This window comes from Myodes glareolus, chromosome 17 (genome assembly GCF_982192425.1).
Source record: "Myodes glareolus chromosome 17, mMyoGla1.1, whole genome shotgun sequence".
NCBI classification, from domain to species: domain Eukaryota; kingdom Metazoa; phylum Chordata; class Mammalia; order Rodentia; family Cricetidae; genus Myodes; species Myodes glareolus.
In genome coordinates this window covers 55,851,547-55,867,661 of record NC_142042.1, presented here as the reverse complement: position 1 = coordinate 55,867,661, position 16,115 = coordinate 55,851,547, and the positions used below count along the sequence as shown (strand labels likewise).

At 47.0% G+C, this 16,115-nt stretch overlaps 1 long non-coding RNA gene across 1 annotated transcript in view; it reads left to right on the top strand.

The window, feature by feature from the left end:
* The window catches only part of LOC125405623 (uncharacterized), a 38,300-nt gene extending 22,838 nt beyond the window's left edge, over positions 1–15,462 (top strand). The window contains exons 3-4 of the long non-coding RNA XR_015735266.1: positions 3,359–3,573; positions 14,858–15,462. This is a non-coding gene — a long non-coding RNA (uncharacterized LOC125405623). The remainder of the gene's footprint in view (positions 1–3,358; positions 3,574–14,857) is intronic.
* The last annotated feature ends 653 nt before the right edge of the window (positions 15,463–16,115 follow it).

The window sequence follows — 16,115 nt, the reverse complement described above, 5'->3', positions numbered from 1 at the left end:
CATACACATGCAAGAGATAGAAATATTTAAAACAAAACAAAAACAAAAATAAAAACAAGGTTTAGCCAGGTGTGGTGGCTCACCCAACCAATCCTAGCACTCAGGAGGCAAAGACAAGCAGATCTCTGTAGGTTCAAGACCATTCTGATCTATCTAGAGAGTTCTAGACCAGCTGGGGCTACATGGCTACATAGACCCTGTCTCAATAACAAAACAAAAGCAAGGCAACTCTCAGTGATGCATATATTATATATTACCACCTTATCCAGGCTGTGCTGTGGTGGTTCTATCTCCCAGTATGCTTTGGGGCTGCCTCTGCGTGTTCAGCACCTGTGGGAGTTCAACTAGAGACAGGTTGCTTGTGTGTTTTTTCCTTAACCATCCCCCACCCCCGGGGAAGGGAGGGAGGGGGATAGGGACAAAGAATAGGCGCTTTGTTTCTGGATGACTTTGGGGGCAGAACTGGAAGCCACATGAATTCAAGAAGAGATGAAAAGGTGCCACAGCTGTTTCAAGATGGTCTCCCACAGGCTGAGCTGCCTCCCTCATGCAGGGCTTCTTTCTGCTTTAGACTTACAAATTCTATAGCATCTTGGTCCTGAAAGGGATTAATGGGCCAGTTGGCCCAGACACATCAATTCCATCTCAGTGAAAGCACATCACTTGCCTGGTGTCTCAGAACCAGCTAGTCACAGCCGTATGGAAACCTTGACTTCTTCCCTCCGTGGGGGGCTCTGTCCATCTCCTCAAATGGGCCTTCAAATTGCTCATTTCCCAGATCCCTCCAGTGAGCCTTTGTTGCTGGCCTTTTGGATCCAAGCCAGTGCTTTGAGGACAGCAGGAGAAGCAAGCACCCAGGGAGCAGCAGAATGGACCTCCAGTTAATTTATCCTCTGCTGCAGGGACTGAATGGAAACAAAGCATTGACGAGAGGAGTGCGCCCCGGACCTGTCTAAAGCGGCCCTGAATACTAACCAGGGAGCTTAGATGGAGCTAAAAATAACTGGCTAATCACCACCAGGAAGAACTAACAAGGGCTCGGAAGAATGGGAAATGTCTTAATATTCCTCTCCCCAGCAGCTGGCCTCCAGCTGGGGATACAGGCACCTCCTGGCTGGTAATTAGGCCCCAGCCGCTGGAGTGCCTGGAAGAACAGGGTGGCCCCACCCTGGCCTTCAGGGGGGTTAGTGACAGGGTTATTCGGGGTGAGGTGAGGTGGAAAACAGTGAACTAGAGGAAATGTGCCACCCAGGAAGCGGCCTGAGTAATGGAGAGGTTAGCATCGTTCGTGGTTAACAACCTATCTCTGAGAAGGTAAAATCCTTCCTCTGAAGAAAGTGTTGTATTTTGTTCTGCTCAGCCACACCCTGCCCTATTGAAAGTCGTTCCTGTCCCCTAACACAGCTGCCCCCTTCTACAAAGCCTTACTGGGGTCCACACCGGAGGACTGTTTGAAAATGAAGTCTCTCCTTTGGAGAGGCCCAGGGCACAACCCCAGTAAATTAGATCAGAGAAGGATGTGCTACCAGGTTCTTGAGTAGTGTGACCAGAGAGAGTCCCTGGTGTAGTGGTATATTGTTTGTATTTTGATAAATAAATCTTGCCTGAAGACCAGAGGCAAAGCTAAAGCCATTAGAGGTCAAGCAATGGTGTCACACATCTTTAATCCCAGGATTTGGGAGACAGAATCAGATGGGTCTCTGTGAGTTCAAGACCACCCCCGGGCTACACAAACTCAAAGTAGAAACAAATCCGGGTGATGGTGGCTCTCACCTTTAATCCCAGTCCTAGGGAATCGCCATGTACCTTTAATCCCAGACTGGAGGACATACAAAATGGGAGGAGAAAGTGTCTTAGTGCTTAGTGTGCAGTCACCCAGCGTTGGTAGAGGTAAGATTTTTCTAGTGGCTTGAGGGCTTTGCTCTTTTGGTTTTCAGGTGAAACCCCAATTTCTGTCCCTGGGTTTTTATTGTCCGTGCTACACCCCGTGATCCGAAAGAGTAGGGCTAAAGGGTTGGTATTAGGAGCTGGGGTAGCTAGTTCAAGAGAAGTGGGTGTTTGAGTTTGGTTGCTTTTGCTTCTTGTTTTGTTTTTGTTCAGGGTGAGGCGGCCCTTACTTCTTTATGAACTGATGTATGAATAATGGGGAAGTACTTGGTAGCACTCCCCTAAGCATCCATGCCCTGGTTGTCCTGGGCCTCAGGCTCAGGATTCCTCCCTTGGGGCTGTGGGCTTGCTAAAGGCCAGGCAGGTGGGAAAGAAAGAGAGCTGGAGAGAAATGAGAATTCAGAGACGACTATGGACCCTGGATGCAGGTGGTAGGGACCCTGGATGCAGGTGATAGGGACCCTGGATGCAGGTGGCAGGGGCCCTGGATGCAGGTGGCAGGGAACCTGGATGCAGGTGGCAGGGGCCCTGGATGCAGGTGGCAGGGGCCTTGAGTGCAGGTGGCCGGGGCCATGGATGCAGGTGGCCGGGACCCTGGATGCAGGTGGCTGAGCAGGTGGCAGGGGCCTTGAGTGCAGGTGGCCGGGGCCATGGATGCAGGTGGCCGGGACCCTGGATGCAGGTGGCCGAGCAGGTAGCCGGGGCCCTGGATGCAGGTGGCAGGGGACTCTGGATGCAGGTGGCAGGGGCCATGGATGCAGGTGGCCGGGACCCTGGATGCAGGTGGCAGGGGCCCTGGATGCAGGTGGCAGGGGCCCTGGATGCAGGTGGCAGGGGCCCTGGATGCAGGTGGCAGTGACCCTGGATGCAGGTGACAGGGGCCATGGATGCAGGTGGCAGGGCAGAGTGCTGTTTTCACCACTATTTGGTTGGGTGTCCTTGTCAAATTAACTTGGGTTCATAGAAGTTTATCTTCTCCCTACAAATAAGGATGCTGGGATAGCTTTGTTCCAGCACTGGAGTGAGTAGCCACAACCTAACCGGATTGAAGACACTTCATGCTGACTGCCCTGTAGTTTAAATGTTTGGCTCCTCTAACAGAAGCAGAGCCTCAGACATGGCTGGATAAGGAAGGAGGTAGTTAGCATTCCTGTCTTCTTCCAGTCCTTTCTTTTTTGAGAAAGGTCTCTATCCTATTTTCTCTGCTTTGTGTTCAGGCTTGGAGCTCTCCACACTGGATCCCCGTCATGGCCATGACCCCTGGCCAAGGAAGGTGCTGTTGGTGAGCCACACGGGGGCTGATTTCTGGAAGCCTTTGAGTCTGTTTGCTTTTCTTTCCCCACAGCCAGACTGGCCCCCTCCTGCAGTTTGAGTCACCTTGTAGTCTCCAGGGAGGAGACGGGCAGCCTTTCTGCCCGAGGCACTGAAGAAAGCCAGACCCCAGTGTTTTGTTGTTTGCCTTTATCCACAGGCTGAAGATTCCCAGACAGCATAATGACATTGGAAGAGAAAAGAGCAGGAATCAGAATCGCTGTGTCACCCACCAGCGCTACAGTAGCAGCAAGTCATTTGACCACCTGGTTAGCCATCTAGTGAACCGGGCTCCTCCTGCCTCCCAGGACCTCTGAGGCAAACATTGGGCATTGTGAAGTGAATGACATCATCTCCCTCTGCTGTGCCTCTGCTGTGAGGTTTATTCGTGTTTTGATTAGTTATCAACTAGTATGCTACCTTCTCTTTCTCTTTCTTTTCTTCTTCTTCTTCTTCTTCTTCTTCTTCTTCTTCTTCTTCTTCTTCTTCTTCTTCTTCTTCTTCTTCTTCTTCTTCTTCTTCTCCTTCTCCTTCTCCTTCTCCTTCTCCTCCTCCTCCTCCTCCTCCTCCTCCTCCTCCTCCTCCTCCTCTTCCTCCTCCTCTTCCTCCTCCTCCTCTTCTTCTTCCTCTTACCCCCCCTCAAATTTTTCCAGGCAGGTAAGTTTTCCTCTCTTAGAGTTTTGACACTAATATGCAGAGACCATCATAACAGTAACCTTTATCTGCCTTCTAACCCACTAGCGCTACTTGTTCCGGAAGACTCACAAATGGAATCACAGAGCTATTTCAGTCTGGTCCTCCACTTGATAATTCAAAGAGACTTATCAAGGTTATCAGACACATTCAGGAGTCCCTTCCTTTTCCTTGCTAAGTAGTATTTCATTCTGTGGTTGTATCATGGTTCAGCTATTTGAATTGCTGCTGTGGACAAAATGCCATCAACGTTTGTATAGAGATTTAATGTAAGAAGTTACTATTGTGTTGGGGGAGGCAAATAACTAGGAATGGAATTGATGGGCAAACACAAACATTGTGAGACTGGGTCCTTGTCTCTGAGAAGGTCACAGGATGGTGGGTGCTGGGGGGTGGCAGATGATCAATAGCCCCTCCATGATGGCAATGTTTTCTATAGATACTATGGTGCTCTGGAGGAGCTCCTGTCCCAGAGTGCATTGTAGAGTTTCCAGGCAGTGCAGGGAGATAAGCCCAAGAGAGAAACAGTGTGCAGTGTTTGGGCTGGGGGTAGGGCAGGGTGGATTTGGCATTGACCAAGGATGAGATGGGAAGAAGGGCACAGCAGTGGGTCGGAGGACCTTGGGACAAGGCGTTAGTACCTTCTGACTCCAATAGTTCATTCTCTTGCCTTCCTTTGCACTGTGACCTTTGGCTAGGCATTAAGGCCTTGCTGATGGAGTTCTGCCACGTGAGTGTTCCATATAAAGGAAGGTGTCCTCCAGGAGCAACCGGGGGCTGGCACCAGGGGATAAGACACTTCAAAAGACATGTCCCCAAGGTGGGAACAGAGGCACACAGCCCCACACAGGGCAGCCAGCCCCTGTACTTCCTTCTCAACGTGTAGCCACCTCCTGCGCAAACTTATTTACCTTCCTCCCTTGCTTGCTGCTTCTCGCAAACACGTTTGTGGTTTTTATCTTCTGGGTGGAGCAGGTCAGAACATTCTGTCTTGGCAGGATGCCTCTTTTTGGAGAAAGTTCAAAAGGTGCTGCCCATGCTGCCTAGAGTACAGAGCATGTGAGGCGGATACTGTTGAAACCCAGGCCCTTTCTCGTGGTTACTACCCTTAGAGGGCGATTGGAGCTGAGGAGCACAGGGGGAGGTGGTAGTCACTGGTCCTGACAGGAACAGGCAAAGTCCTGCTTAGGACTTGACAAAACCAGTTCAGGTAGAATTGCTATTTGCCAAGCCCAGATGTTGAGGATGCCTACCTGTAAACCCCAGTACTAAGTTGAGGGAGGAGGATCAAGAGTTCAAGGTCACTGTAAGATATGGGTATAAGGAAGCCTGAACTATTGAGAATCTGTCTGTAACTAACCAAATAATAAAAGACAACATTAGCAAAGGTATTATTAACACAAGTGTGTGCACATCAGTCTTTTTCACTTGGGCATTTAAAAGCACAGAGAGTATTGGAGAGATGGCTTAGTGGTTAAGGGTACTGGCTGCTCTTCCAGAGGTCCTGAGTTCAATTCCCAGCATTCATATAGGGGCTCACAACTGTCTATAATGGGATCTGATACCTTCTTCTAGTGTGCAGATGTACATGTAGACAAATCATCCATATGCATAAAATATAAAAGCATGGATGTGTTGCTTGTACCATGAGGCATGGCTCTTACCTTGGATTGTCTTCTTTCTACAAGTCAGAGCAGTAGTTCTCAACCTTCCTAATGCTGAAACTCTTTAATGCAGTTCCTCTGGGGAACCTGCCTGGCTCCATTTGAAGGTGGGAGCCATTATGCTGCATTAAAAAAAAAAGTTTGTACTTACTGCGAGAGTTGAGTTGCTCTCTGTTTCCTGGAGACTGACCTTCCCAAAACCATGACCTTGATTTATTTTGGAGAATACCCTTACCCTCCCTGATCTTCCCTCACCCCTCCCTAACCACATGGTTAGTGATAATATTTTTAAAGTTTTTTTTTAATATTCTTTTTGTCCCATTGTCTCCCTTCTGTAAAGCTATTTGTGATTTTACTCCTTAAAAGGGGCCTCCGGGATGAATTTGGAGCTGCTCTCTTTAACCCTACTTAGGAGTCAGTCCCGGTCTAGCTTTGGGTGCACCCCAATAAAAAATTAAGTTTGCTTCAAATTTGACTCAAGCTGTGATTGTGATCTGAGTCTCACCATTAGAATGAACATCTTCTGGAGGCCCCAGTGAGATTCAGATCGCTCGTCCAAATTCTAAACCCAGATCTTTGCTCTGGAACTCTAGGGGCATGGGGACTGGCTCAGGTGGTATGTGCCTTAAGATTTTCCAAGGCTCTGGGGCTACCTTCAGTTAGAGGACTATCAGGGTGAACGTTTGTGCTGAGAAAAGCACCAAGTGTCTACGGAGGCTTGCTGGAGAGTTACAGTCTCGTTCTGTTTTGTGGGATCCCTACCTAGAATGTGGAAGGGGTTTGATAGGACCACAATATTCTCCCACCCAGGACCGAAAGTGAGACATTGCACTGCCCACCTGAGGTTCCTGGCCTGATTTTATGTCCTATTTAGATCTTATCTTAGGCTTCATTTTTATTGTCCTCCTTCTGCCATTCCTACTTTCGGTGTTTACTGGTTTATTTTGGGCTTGGGATGACTGAACAGATAGACAGCATGGGTAATAAAACTAACACACCTAACCATCCTCTAACCTGTGTCTGAAAGAATTTTGATAGATTTTACTCACCTATAATTAAGGAGGATAATTATCCTATCATCAAGCGTCACCTCCCAACATTCTGTGAAACTGAGTGGCACACACTCATGCTGACTGGCCCTCCAAGGGTACTTCTGATTCTCAGAGAGCCAGGGCAGTGGTTAATGTCATCCTCAGTAAACCTGGCCAGCCGGATCAGATTGGATACGTCTTTCTTTAGGCTGAAGCAATTTCCAACCTACCCCCACCCCTTCATCAAAGCCTGTATGGTTCACAATGGGCAAGGTGGCCAAGCCTTAGTTATCAACATACAGGCCTTTCAAGGGCCTGTAGTAGTGACCAATAAGCCCCTTTGAAGACCATTCTGCAGAACTTACAGAAGGAAGCATCCCTCCTCCCTCCATGTAACCATCTTCATCCTCTTCTTCCTTCGTCACCTCAACCTCCACCTTTGCCACCCTAGTCCCCACCACCAAGACCTCACTCTGCCCCCCTGTCCACATTTACCCATACCCTACTATCTAGTTCTTCCCTACCTCCACCTATCTTCTCCTGCTAGGTCTTACCTACTTCCCTCTGCATTTTCTTCTCCTCCCCACACCCTCCAGGGAGTCTGATTCTGGTGCTGGGGTGGCACCGCCTTCAGTCCTTGCTTGCCTACAGCTGTTTCCCGACAATCATTACCTGTCTGTCCCTTTTCCCACCACTGTTCTCTACAATTGGAAGAGCCAGAACAACCCTTTCAACACTAGCCCTGAAGCCTTAACTTCTCTAATTGATTCTATCTTTTTCAACCATCTCCCCATATGGGACGACTGTCAGTAAATTCTCCATTCCATCTTCACTACCAAGGAAAGGGAATGGATTCTCATGAAAGAAACAGAAGCTCTCCCTGGATTAGTCTCAATGGTTGATGGCCAGAGGGCAGAGGTGATTGACTGTGCTCTGCAAAGGAGACCCCGATGGGACTACAGCACAGAGAGAGGTAGGAGGTCACTATGTGAACACCACAAGGTTCATCTAGAAGAGATGATACAGGCATTTTGAAAGCCCGCTAACCTACCTAAGGTGTCTAAGGTAACAGATGTGAAACTGGGCCTAGATGAATTGCCTACAGTTTTCTTGGAGCACCTCCTGGATTCCTATAGGTTATATGCTCCTATAATCCCAGTGGACCTGGCAGCTCTCAAGGTGATTAACCTGGCCTTTGTTACCTAGTCAGCCTTTAACATATGTAGAAAGATACAAAAGATGAATGGGTTTGCAGAAAAAAAAAAACCACAGGTCAGAACTATTAGAGATAGCCCAGAAAGTATTTGATGGCAGAGATAGCACAGAAGATTTTATGGTAAAGAAGATGGGATATGTCACCATGCACTACAAGCCCCAGCCACTCTCAACTCTGCCCAAGTACACCATGATAAGAAGAGGAGACCTTTACAAAAGACCAATGTGCCTACTGCAAAGAAATGGGTCTTTGGAAAAATGAATGTTCACACCGGTAACACGAAGCCCCTAAACCCAACCCAATCCAAGTTATGGAGGCTTAGTGAAGCTGAGGCTCCTTCAGACTCACCTCCAGGAGCCTATGGTAACCATAGGGGGAAACCTATAAAATTTCTGGTGGACATAGGGGCTGTTCATTCATTATTACAGGAACCCCTGGGATCTGTACCAACCAAACAATGGAAGTACAGGGGGCACAGGAGATGTCAAAGAATACAAATGGACCACTGACTGGACTGTTAACCTAGGACATGGAGTCATTCTTTTATTGTTATTCCTGAATGTCCCTACCCTTTACTGGGGCGGGACCTCTTGGACAAGGTCCAGGAGAACAATATCATTCCCAGGAGACTCTCCTAGTTGGCAATTGGGAGGCCCTGCTAAGGCTGTAACTGTAACCTGCCCAATAAGTGAGAGATATCTGCTCCTCCAAAATCCAATCCACTCCCTGGAGGGAGAATGGGAAAAGTTGCTGATCCAGGAATTTCCTACAGTTTGGGTAGAGGACAATCCTCCTGGCTTGGCAAAACAGGAGGCACCCAACATTGTGCAGCTAGTATCTGGGGCAACATCCATTCGAGTCAAGCAGTACCACGTCAGTCCAGAAGCCAGGCAAGATTCACATCAGGTGCCTCCTTGAAGCAGGCATACTTATTCCTTGCCAATCAGCCTGGAATACCCCCTCGTTGCCTATCCACAAGTCTGGAACTCAAGACTATTGTCCAGTACAAGACTTGAGGGACGTGAACAAGAGTGTAGATCCATTTGCCCAATTGTTCCAAATCCCTATACTTTGCTCAGTTTATTACCATCAGAGCATAAAGTTTACACTGTGTTGGATTTAAAAGACACACTCTTCTCCATCAGTAGTTTTGCTTTCCTTATGAGTTGTTTTGTTTGTTTTTCCGATACAGTGTTTCTCTGTGTAGCCCTGGCTGTCCTGGAAATCTCTCTGTAGACTAGGCTGGCTTTAAACTCAAAGAGATCCAACTGCCTCTGCCTCCTGAGTGCTGGGATTAAGGGTGTGCATCACCACTGCCTGACTCACTGTTATAAATTGTAATGTAACTATATAATATGTGACCCCTATGAAAGGGTTGTTCAGCCTCTAAAGCAGACTTGTTGAGAACCTCAGAGTCTAAGACCTAGGATAGACCATGATACCCTGCAATTTTTAAAATAAATTGCTTTCCTCCCTTCCCCCATCTGGAGGCTTACTGCCACCTGCCTTTAGGTTCAGTGGTCAAACAAAAGTGTAAAACCCAGCTGAGAGTCCACATTCCCAGCCTCATGGCTTGAATGGAACAAGAGACGTGGCTTCCTTAGAGTGACCTTCCCTCACAGTATGCCCTGGGCAGTTGGCGCTCCTATATACCTGCTGGCTGGTTCCCACAGCTACTAGAGATGTGTGCTGGTCTCCAAACCTGGACAGAAACGAGTTCTTTTCATTACTCATATTACTCAGTATGTCTTCCTCCCTTTCTTCCTCTTCTTTCTCCCAGCATGGTGTGTGGTGTGTGTGTGTGTGTGTGTGTGTGTGTGTGTGTGTGTGTGTGTAAAACATACATGCATATGGGTGCCTGGGTGCCATGGCATATGTATGGAGGTCCAAAGACCACTTTGTGGGGTTGGTTGGTTCTCGTCTTCCATCTTTACTTGGTTTCTGGGGATCAAACTCTTGTGTCAGACTTGTGCAGAGAGCACCTGTGCTCACCCAACTGACTTGCTAGCTCAACCTTATCATTTTTTGTGTTTTTTTTTTTTGAGACAGGATATCTCACTGAGACTTGAAGCTCACAAGTTAGGCTAGGCTGCAGAGAGCCCCAGGGATCTGCCTGTCTCAGCCTCCTCAGCTTTGGGATTATATCTACATGCCCATGGCCTGCTTTTTTTTTTTTTTAAACTTCCGTGCTAGGGACCCAACTCAGGCCCCAGGGCTACACGACAAGCACAGCACACACTAGCTTTCCTTTCCCTCGCTCTCCTTTCTTTTGTTTTTGGAGTCAACCACTTACCCTGCATCCCAAGCTGTCTCACAGTTACGATCTTCCTGCCTTGGCCTCCTGAGTGCTGAGATTGTAGCTATGAGCCACCATGCATAATTCATTTTCTCTTTTCCCCTTTTTCCCTCGGTTTCACTGGTGGTCACTGTGTCTGACAGCGTCTACCATCCTACTTCAATCCTACCTTCCTCTGGTACAATCAACAGGAACTTCCAGTTATAACTTTGTAAACTAATCTTTATAGTCTTCCTCACTTTAAGAACTGGCTCCATGTAGCTGGGGTTGCGGCGGGTAGATTGATGGTAGAGCCCTTGCCTAACATTTTTGCATAAGGCCCTGGATACCCCAGTATCCACAAGGAAAGCTGGCTACATAGGAACAGAACTTTTATTTTGTTTTGAGACAGGGTCTCATGTAGCCTAGGCTGTCCCCAAATTCTCTATGTAGCCAAGGATGATTTTGAATTCCCAATCCTCCTGCCTCTGTCTTCCAAGTAAGAGATTACAGGCACATATCAGCACACCCCATCAACAGCATCTCCATACCCACTCCCCAACTGTATTATCTTCCTCTGAGCCAGCACACTGTTTTATCACCTTGCTGATTCCTTCCCAGTAAGATAGTGAACTCCAGCATGTGCATAAGATGAATTGATGTGCCTAAGATGCAGTGTTCTGGTATCTCACTACTTTTGGGAGCTTGGGACACCCAGGTGTGTGGTTCTCCCTCCTCTCCCATCTTTATTCAGAAATTTCAGGTGCCCAGAGGATTGGCATTGGTCAACCTCTAGTGCCATGCCCATACTTACATTCTGTCTTAGGTGACCCCTTTTGTTCAATACTCAAGTGAAGACCATGTCTTTTATAGAAGCATCCCATTCCTGCCTCCCCCCATACCTTTCCATTCCTTTCTTCATACCAGCTAGGGGCTGGCTCCTCCTTGAAGCTCCCATGCATGTCTTAGAATGGTGGCATCTGTCATTGGACACCAATAGAAAAATACATGTTAAAAACGGCTTGCATTTGTAGCTTCATTGTGAAATATTTGTAGCTCATATTTACTTCACGGCTTGCTATGTACCAGACACCCTTTTGGGCCCTATCTGTAAATAAGCTCTTAGTTTGGCAGTGGCCCTGTGCAGATGCGACTGTTCCCTACCAAGCTATCCATTTCCTCTCTGTGACCGGAAGAGCCCTAATTTTGTGTGACTGTCGATGGCTTTCCCTAGGAACTCATGGAAAGCTCCATCCCACTCAAACTAAAGCAATTACTCTAATTCCATTTCTCAGAATGATTGGTTTCAGCCCTAAATGGGACAGGTATACGACCGTCTCCTTCTGAGGCTCCGGGAACGCTCTGGAGGGGTGGAAATCAATTACTGTAATTGCGTTTCTCTTGGAGTGATTAGTTTAGACATGGACTTGTAATACAATTCTGGCCAACGCGGAAGGGAAGCCTAATGGGTGGGAGAGGAGGAATACTTCTTGCAAGGGTCTGGATGACAGGCATTGTGGCCATTAGGCTGCTGGGGGGGGTGTTAGTTATTTTCCTACTGCTGACAAACCAGCTGACAGAATTGAAGGGAAGAAAAGCTTATAATGACTGAGGTTTTCAGAGGTTTGGGTACATCAGGAGGGGAAGACACTATGAGAACGGCTCCATCCACGGCAGTGTCAGAAAAGTCACAGAATACTTGGACTTGAACCAAAAGTGGCTATACCTTCCAGGCCTGCCCCCAGTGACCTGCTTCAGCAAGCTCTCCAAACGATGCCAGCACCCGGGGTCCAAGAGTCCAACACAGAAGGTGGCTGGGTTGCTTTGCATCTCAACTACAGCAGGGGCAACTAACCTGAGAGCAGAGATGCAAAAAGAAAACAGAATCCTTGGGTACATTGTTCACTGAAGTACCCACCCAAGGCCTATCAGGAGTTCTTTTTTATGTGAGGAGACATTTTTATTTTTCAAGCAGAAATACCTAGTGGCCTCTTAATCACTGCAAAATCCATTAGAATATTTTATATTAATTTTGCAAGTCAGGCAATTGAAGTTCATCGAATTTCCGTAATTTATCCGGGTTCAGTCGCCTGTGGAAAGCTAATCTTCCCCAGGACTTTTATGTATTGCACAGAGCTCATACTCACAGCGAGGGGCTCAATCTTGCACAATTTTTATAATCACTGCTATTATTTGTTGGTGCTGTTCAGAGACAAGGTGTTCAGTCGTCCTTTCTCTATATTTGAGAAGCACTTACATGCACATGATGAAAAATGCTCACACTACTCCCCTCCCCTGCCAGCTGCCCTACCTTCCCTCTAGCATCCCACCAAAGTCATGGCCCACCCTAAGGCTCAACCCAACTTCATTCACATTCATCTCAAATACAGGACTTAGGACTAAACAATAGGTCTCAAGGGATGGGAAGCTGAAGGTCATGGAGGATGTAGAGGATGGTGACAAGGTTGGGGGAGAAGAGGAAAGGGGTTAATAAGGATGCACGGGATGCTCTTCCTGTGTCTCCCATAGATTCTCACGTGCTTCTAGGTAGACAGAATGTGAGGCCGACTTCAGGATTGAACTTGAATACATCTAGTCCAATGAATCCAACTGACTAGCCACATTGAGGGCCATGCCACCATGATGACCATCTGTCAATGATGGCCATGTCTACTGGTCCACGTGTCTTCATGGTCTTGTCAATGAGACATGCCAGTTCCCCTGGTGGTTCTGGGGCTCAGTCTGCAGCATCTTCTCCAAGCCTGTTGTTGTCCACTGCCAGGAAGAAGACAACCCCTGTTCCTCTTCCCACAGTGGGCACCAGCTCCTCCAGCAGTGTGGTTCCTCTGCTGATGCCATCTTTGTAATAACATCATATCAGGCACCGTGCATACTCAAACTGTTTGTTCTTGGAGACAGAGTCAGCTGCCTGCTCAGACTGAAATTTCCCTTCAAACTTTTCAGATCCTCCACAGACACCAGCTCGTTCCGCACAGACTTTATGTCCACAGGTCCTGTGAGTCAAGCTTCACACCGTGGTCCCTCCTGGGACCCAGGCTCTGTGGTGTGGCAGCAGGGGCAGAGAGTTGTTTGTTTTTTGATAATCAATCTTGTGCAGTTTGCACTGCCCACGTGAGCGTGAATGTGGGCATCCACCGGAACATGGGAAACCTACCAGCGGCCACATCTCATAAAAGAATGAGTCTTCCTCCCTGGCAACTGTCCACAGCCAATAGCTCTTCAGTAAAGGGGTGGGGCCTAGAGACCATCAATCCCTTCTGTGCTGGGAATTTGGCTGGCTTTATCTTGCGCAGGTGACCACAGTGACTGTAAGTCCATGAACTCATCAGCCAGGCCGTGTGCAGAAGAAAGCATTTTACAGCACACCTCCCCCTCCTCTGATTGCTGTGTTCTTCCCGCCTCCTCTGCTACATTTCCTGAGCCTTGCATACCGTTTAGGGTAGAGAGTTTAGTCTCTTACTCTCAGTGCTCTGACTAGTTGGTCATGCATCTCTTTCTGTTGACTGCTGCCCACTGTGGATGGGGACATTTCTCTGACCGAGGCTGAGAGCAGTCCAAATCCATGGGTATAAACATATTTAGGAGTCAGTTTGACAGCACAATCATTTATCAAATAACAATACCAGATTCTAGGGCCACGAAAATCTTATTCTTCAATCTAGGCTAGTCTGAAACTTGCTTTGCAGACCAGATGATCCTCTTGTCTCAGCCTTCCAAATGCTTACGTTATAGTTTTGTGTCACCACACTCAGATTCTTACTTAGTTTTTAAGTCTTTATGTCTATCACGGTATCTGGAATGTAATTGTTGCCCAACGAATAGGATCGGAAGACCGCAGTTTACGTGACATCTGAACGTCTCTGAACTGTTATACTTTGAATCTGAAGCGTTCCTCCACCCTACCTCCCCCTTCTAAGTATCTACATATGTCTATGATGTCATCAGATTTCTATCTCATCAATGAACTGTGATGAAGTCATGGACCTCTTGGTTCAATCACTTCCCCAATCTACATCAGCTGGTGTGCATGCCTTTAACACCTGGGCTCCAGCTGTGACTATGCAGTCATCTGAGAGAGTCTGGAGCCGAAATGTTTTAGAAAAAGGGGTTCCCCACCTGAAAGCAAGCACCTAGGAAAGTGTTTTTATAGATTCAGTCACCCAGTTATACAGAAACCACTGCGACCGCCATCGAAGAGGGCCAGGCTGTCTCAGCTGGCAGTAGAACTTGACACATCACCAGCATGGCATTTTTTTTTTCAGACGTTAAAGTTGCAAGGGTAAAAAGCACCTGGAGTCTTATGCCAAGGGTCCAGAAAATTGTTCAGACCAGGCAATGTGTTGGCAGGGGTGACGTCTCTTCCAGGAATCCCTAAGAATATAGTGTACAAATTGGTGAAAGTGAACTCTAAGTTGTAGTGGGCACCCCACGAGTTCAGAGATGCCAGAGCAATGTGACATTTGCCAGGGAAAGCTACAGCCTTGAGTGGAGTCAGCCCAGGAGAGAGGACTCAACATTTTATAGGTAGTAGAGCTGAAGGGGCAAGGCTGTTCAAGTTCTTTGGAGCCCAGAGAATTCCATCATAAGCCACAGATAGCGGACATGGGTCTACAGGATTTGGTATTTGCCCTGTTGTGTTTGGTCCAATCTTTGCTAGCTATGCCTGTGTTCCCCTCTTTTGCAATGGAAATGTGAACTCTGCCATTTTTCATTAGAAGTATATGACTTGTTTCGTTGTTTGTTTTTCTTAATTTTGCAGGCTCTCAAAGTTAAGAATTTTTCTCGAGTCTCAAAAGTATCTGGACTTCTAAAAGCTATGAAACTTTTAGAGATGGAACAAGAGGAGGTGAAAACAGGACTTTGAGGCAAGGGATGGAATGAATGCTCTGATGGCGTTGTGTGTTTGGAGGTCAAGCTGACAAGGCTGGGATTGCGACCGTCAATCTTCATTGTCAAAAGTGATGGGATTTAGAATCACCATGGAAACCCCTCTGGGTGTGTCTATTAGGGTGTTTCCAGGAAGCCTTAACTGAAGCAGGAAGATCCACCGAATGTGGGCAGCACTGTTCCACAGGCTGGGGTTCCAGACTGAATAAAAAGGGTGAAGGGAGCTGAACTTTCCTCCCGCCCCTCCTCCCTGACTGCTCAGTGTGACCTGCTGCCATGCCTTCTCCGCCATGATGGGGCATACCCTCAAACCATGAGACAAACCAGGCCTCCATCCCCCTTCAGCTGTCTTGTCAGAACAGTGAGAAGAGTCACTGACAGAAGAGAAAGCACATCATACAATTTGATATCCATGTCTTCCTACAAAACTTGGCAAGCTAGAGGGGAAAAACCAGTTCCTTAATCTTGTAAAGCATATCTATCAAAAAAAAATCAACTACAAATATCTAAGTGTTGAGGAATTTATATTCACTTTGCCTTTCATTTAGGATCAAGACTGTGATTGTGTCTTTACCATGGTCTTTACCAAGTTTATGTAGTGCATTAACACAAGAAAAGGTCAAGATAACATGAAAGAAAACTACCATTATTTATAGGAAATATTATTACCAACACAAAATGTAGAGGGAATGTATATAAATATTATGAACACTAATGCAAATATTCTCCCTGGTTGCTAGATAAATATGCAGACAATATTGCATTCCAGTATGCTTGCAATAATTAGAATGATAATAAAGCAGCACCTGTGAGCTTCTTGGAATAAAATCCACAAGAAAGACATATATTAGATATTTAGGAAAGAAAAAACTCAGAATTTATTAAAAAGCATAAAAGGCAAAACTAAATGAAGAAGTGAAAGAAGTTGATGTATTGACTTAGATTCTTATAAGTCCCAGCTCTTCTCAAATGAAGCTCTGTGATTTTTGTAGAAAGAGCAAGTGTAGGCTTAGCACAGGGCACCTCAGTACTTGATAGGAAACCATAGTTATTAAGAGTTCAAAAGCGGGGCTGGAGAGATGGCTCAGTGGTTAAGAGCACTGGCTGGTCTTTCAAACATGAGTTCAATT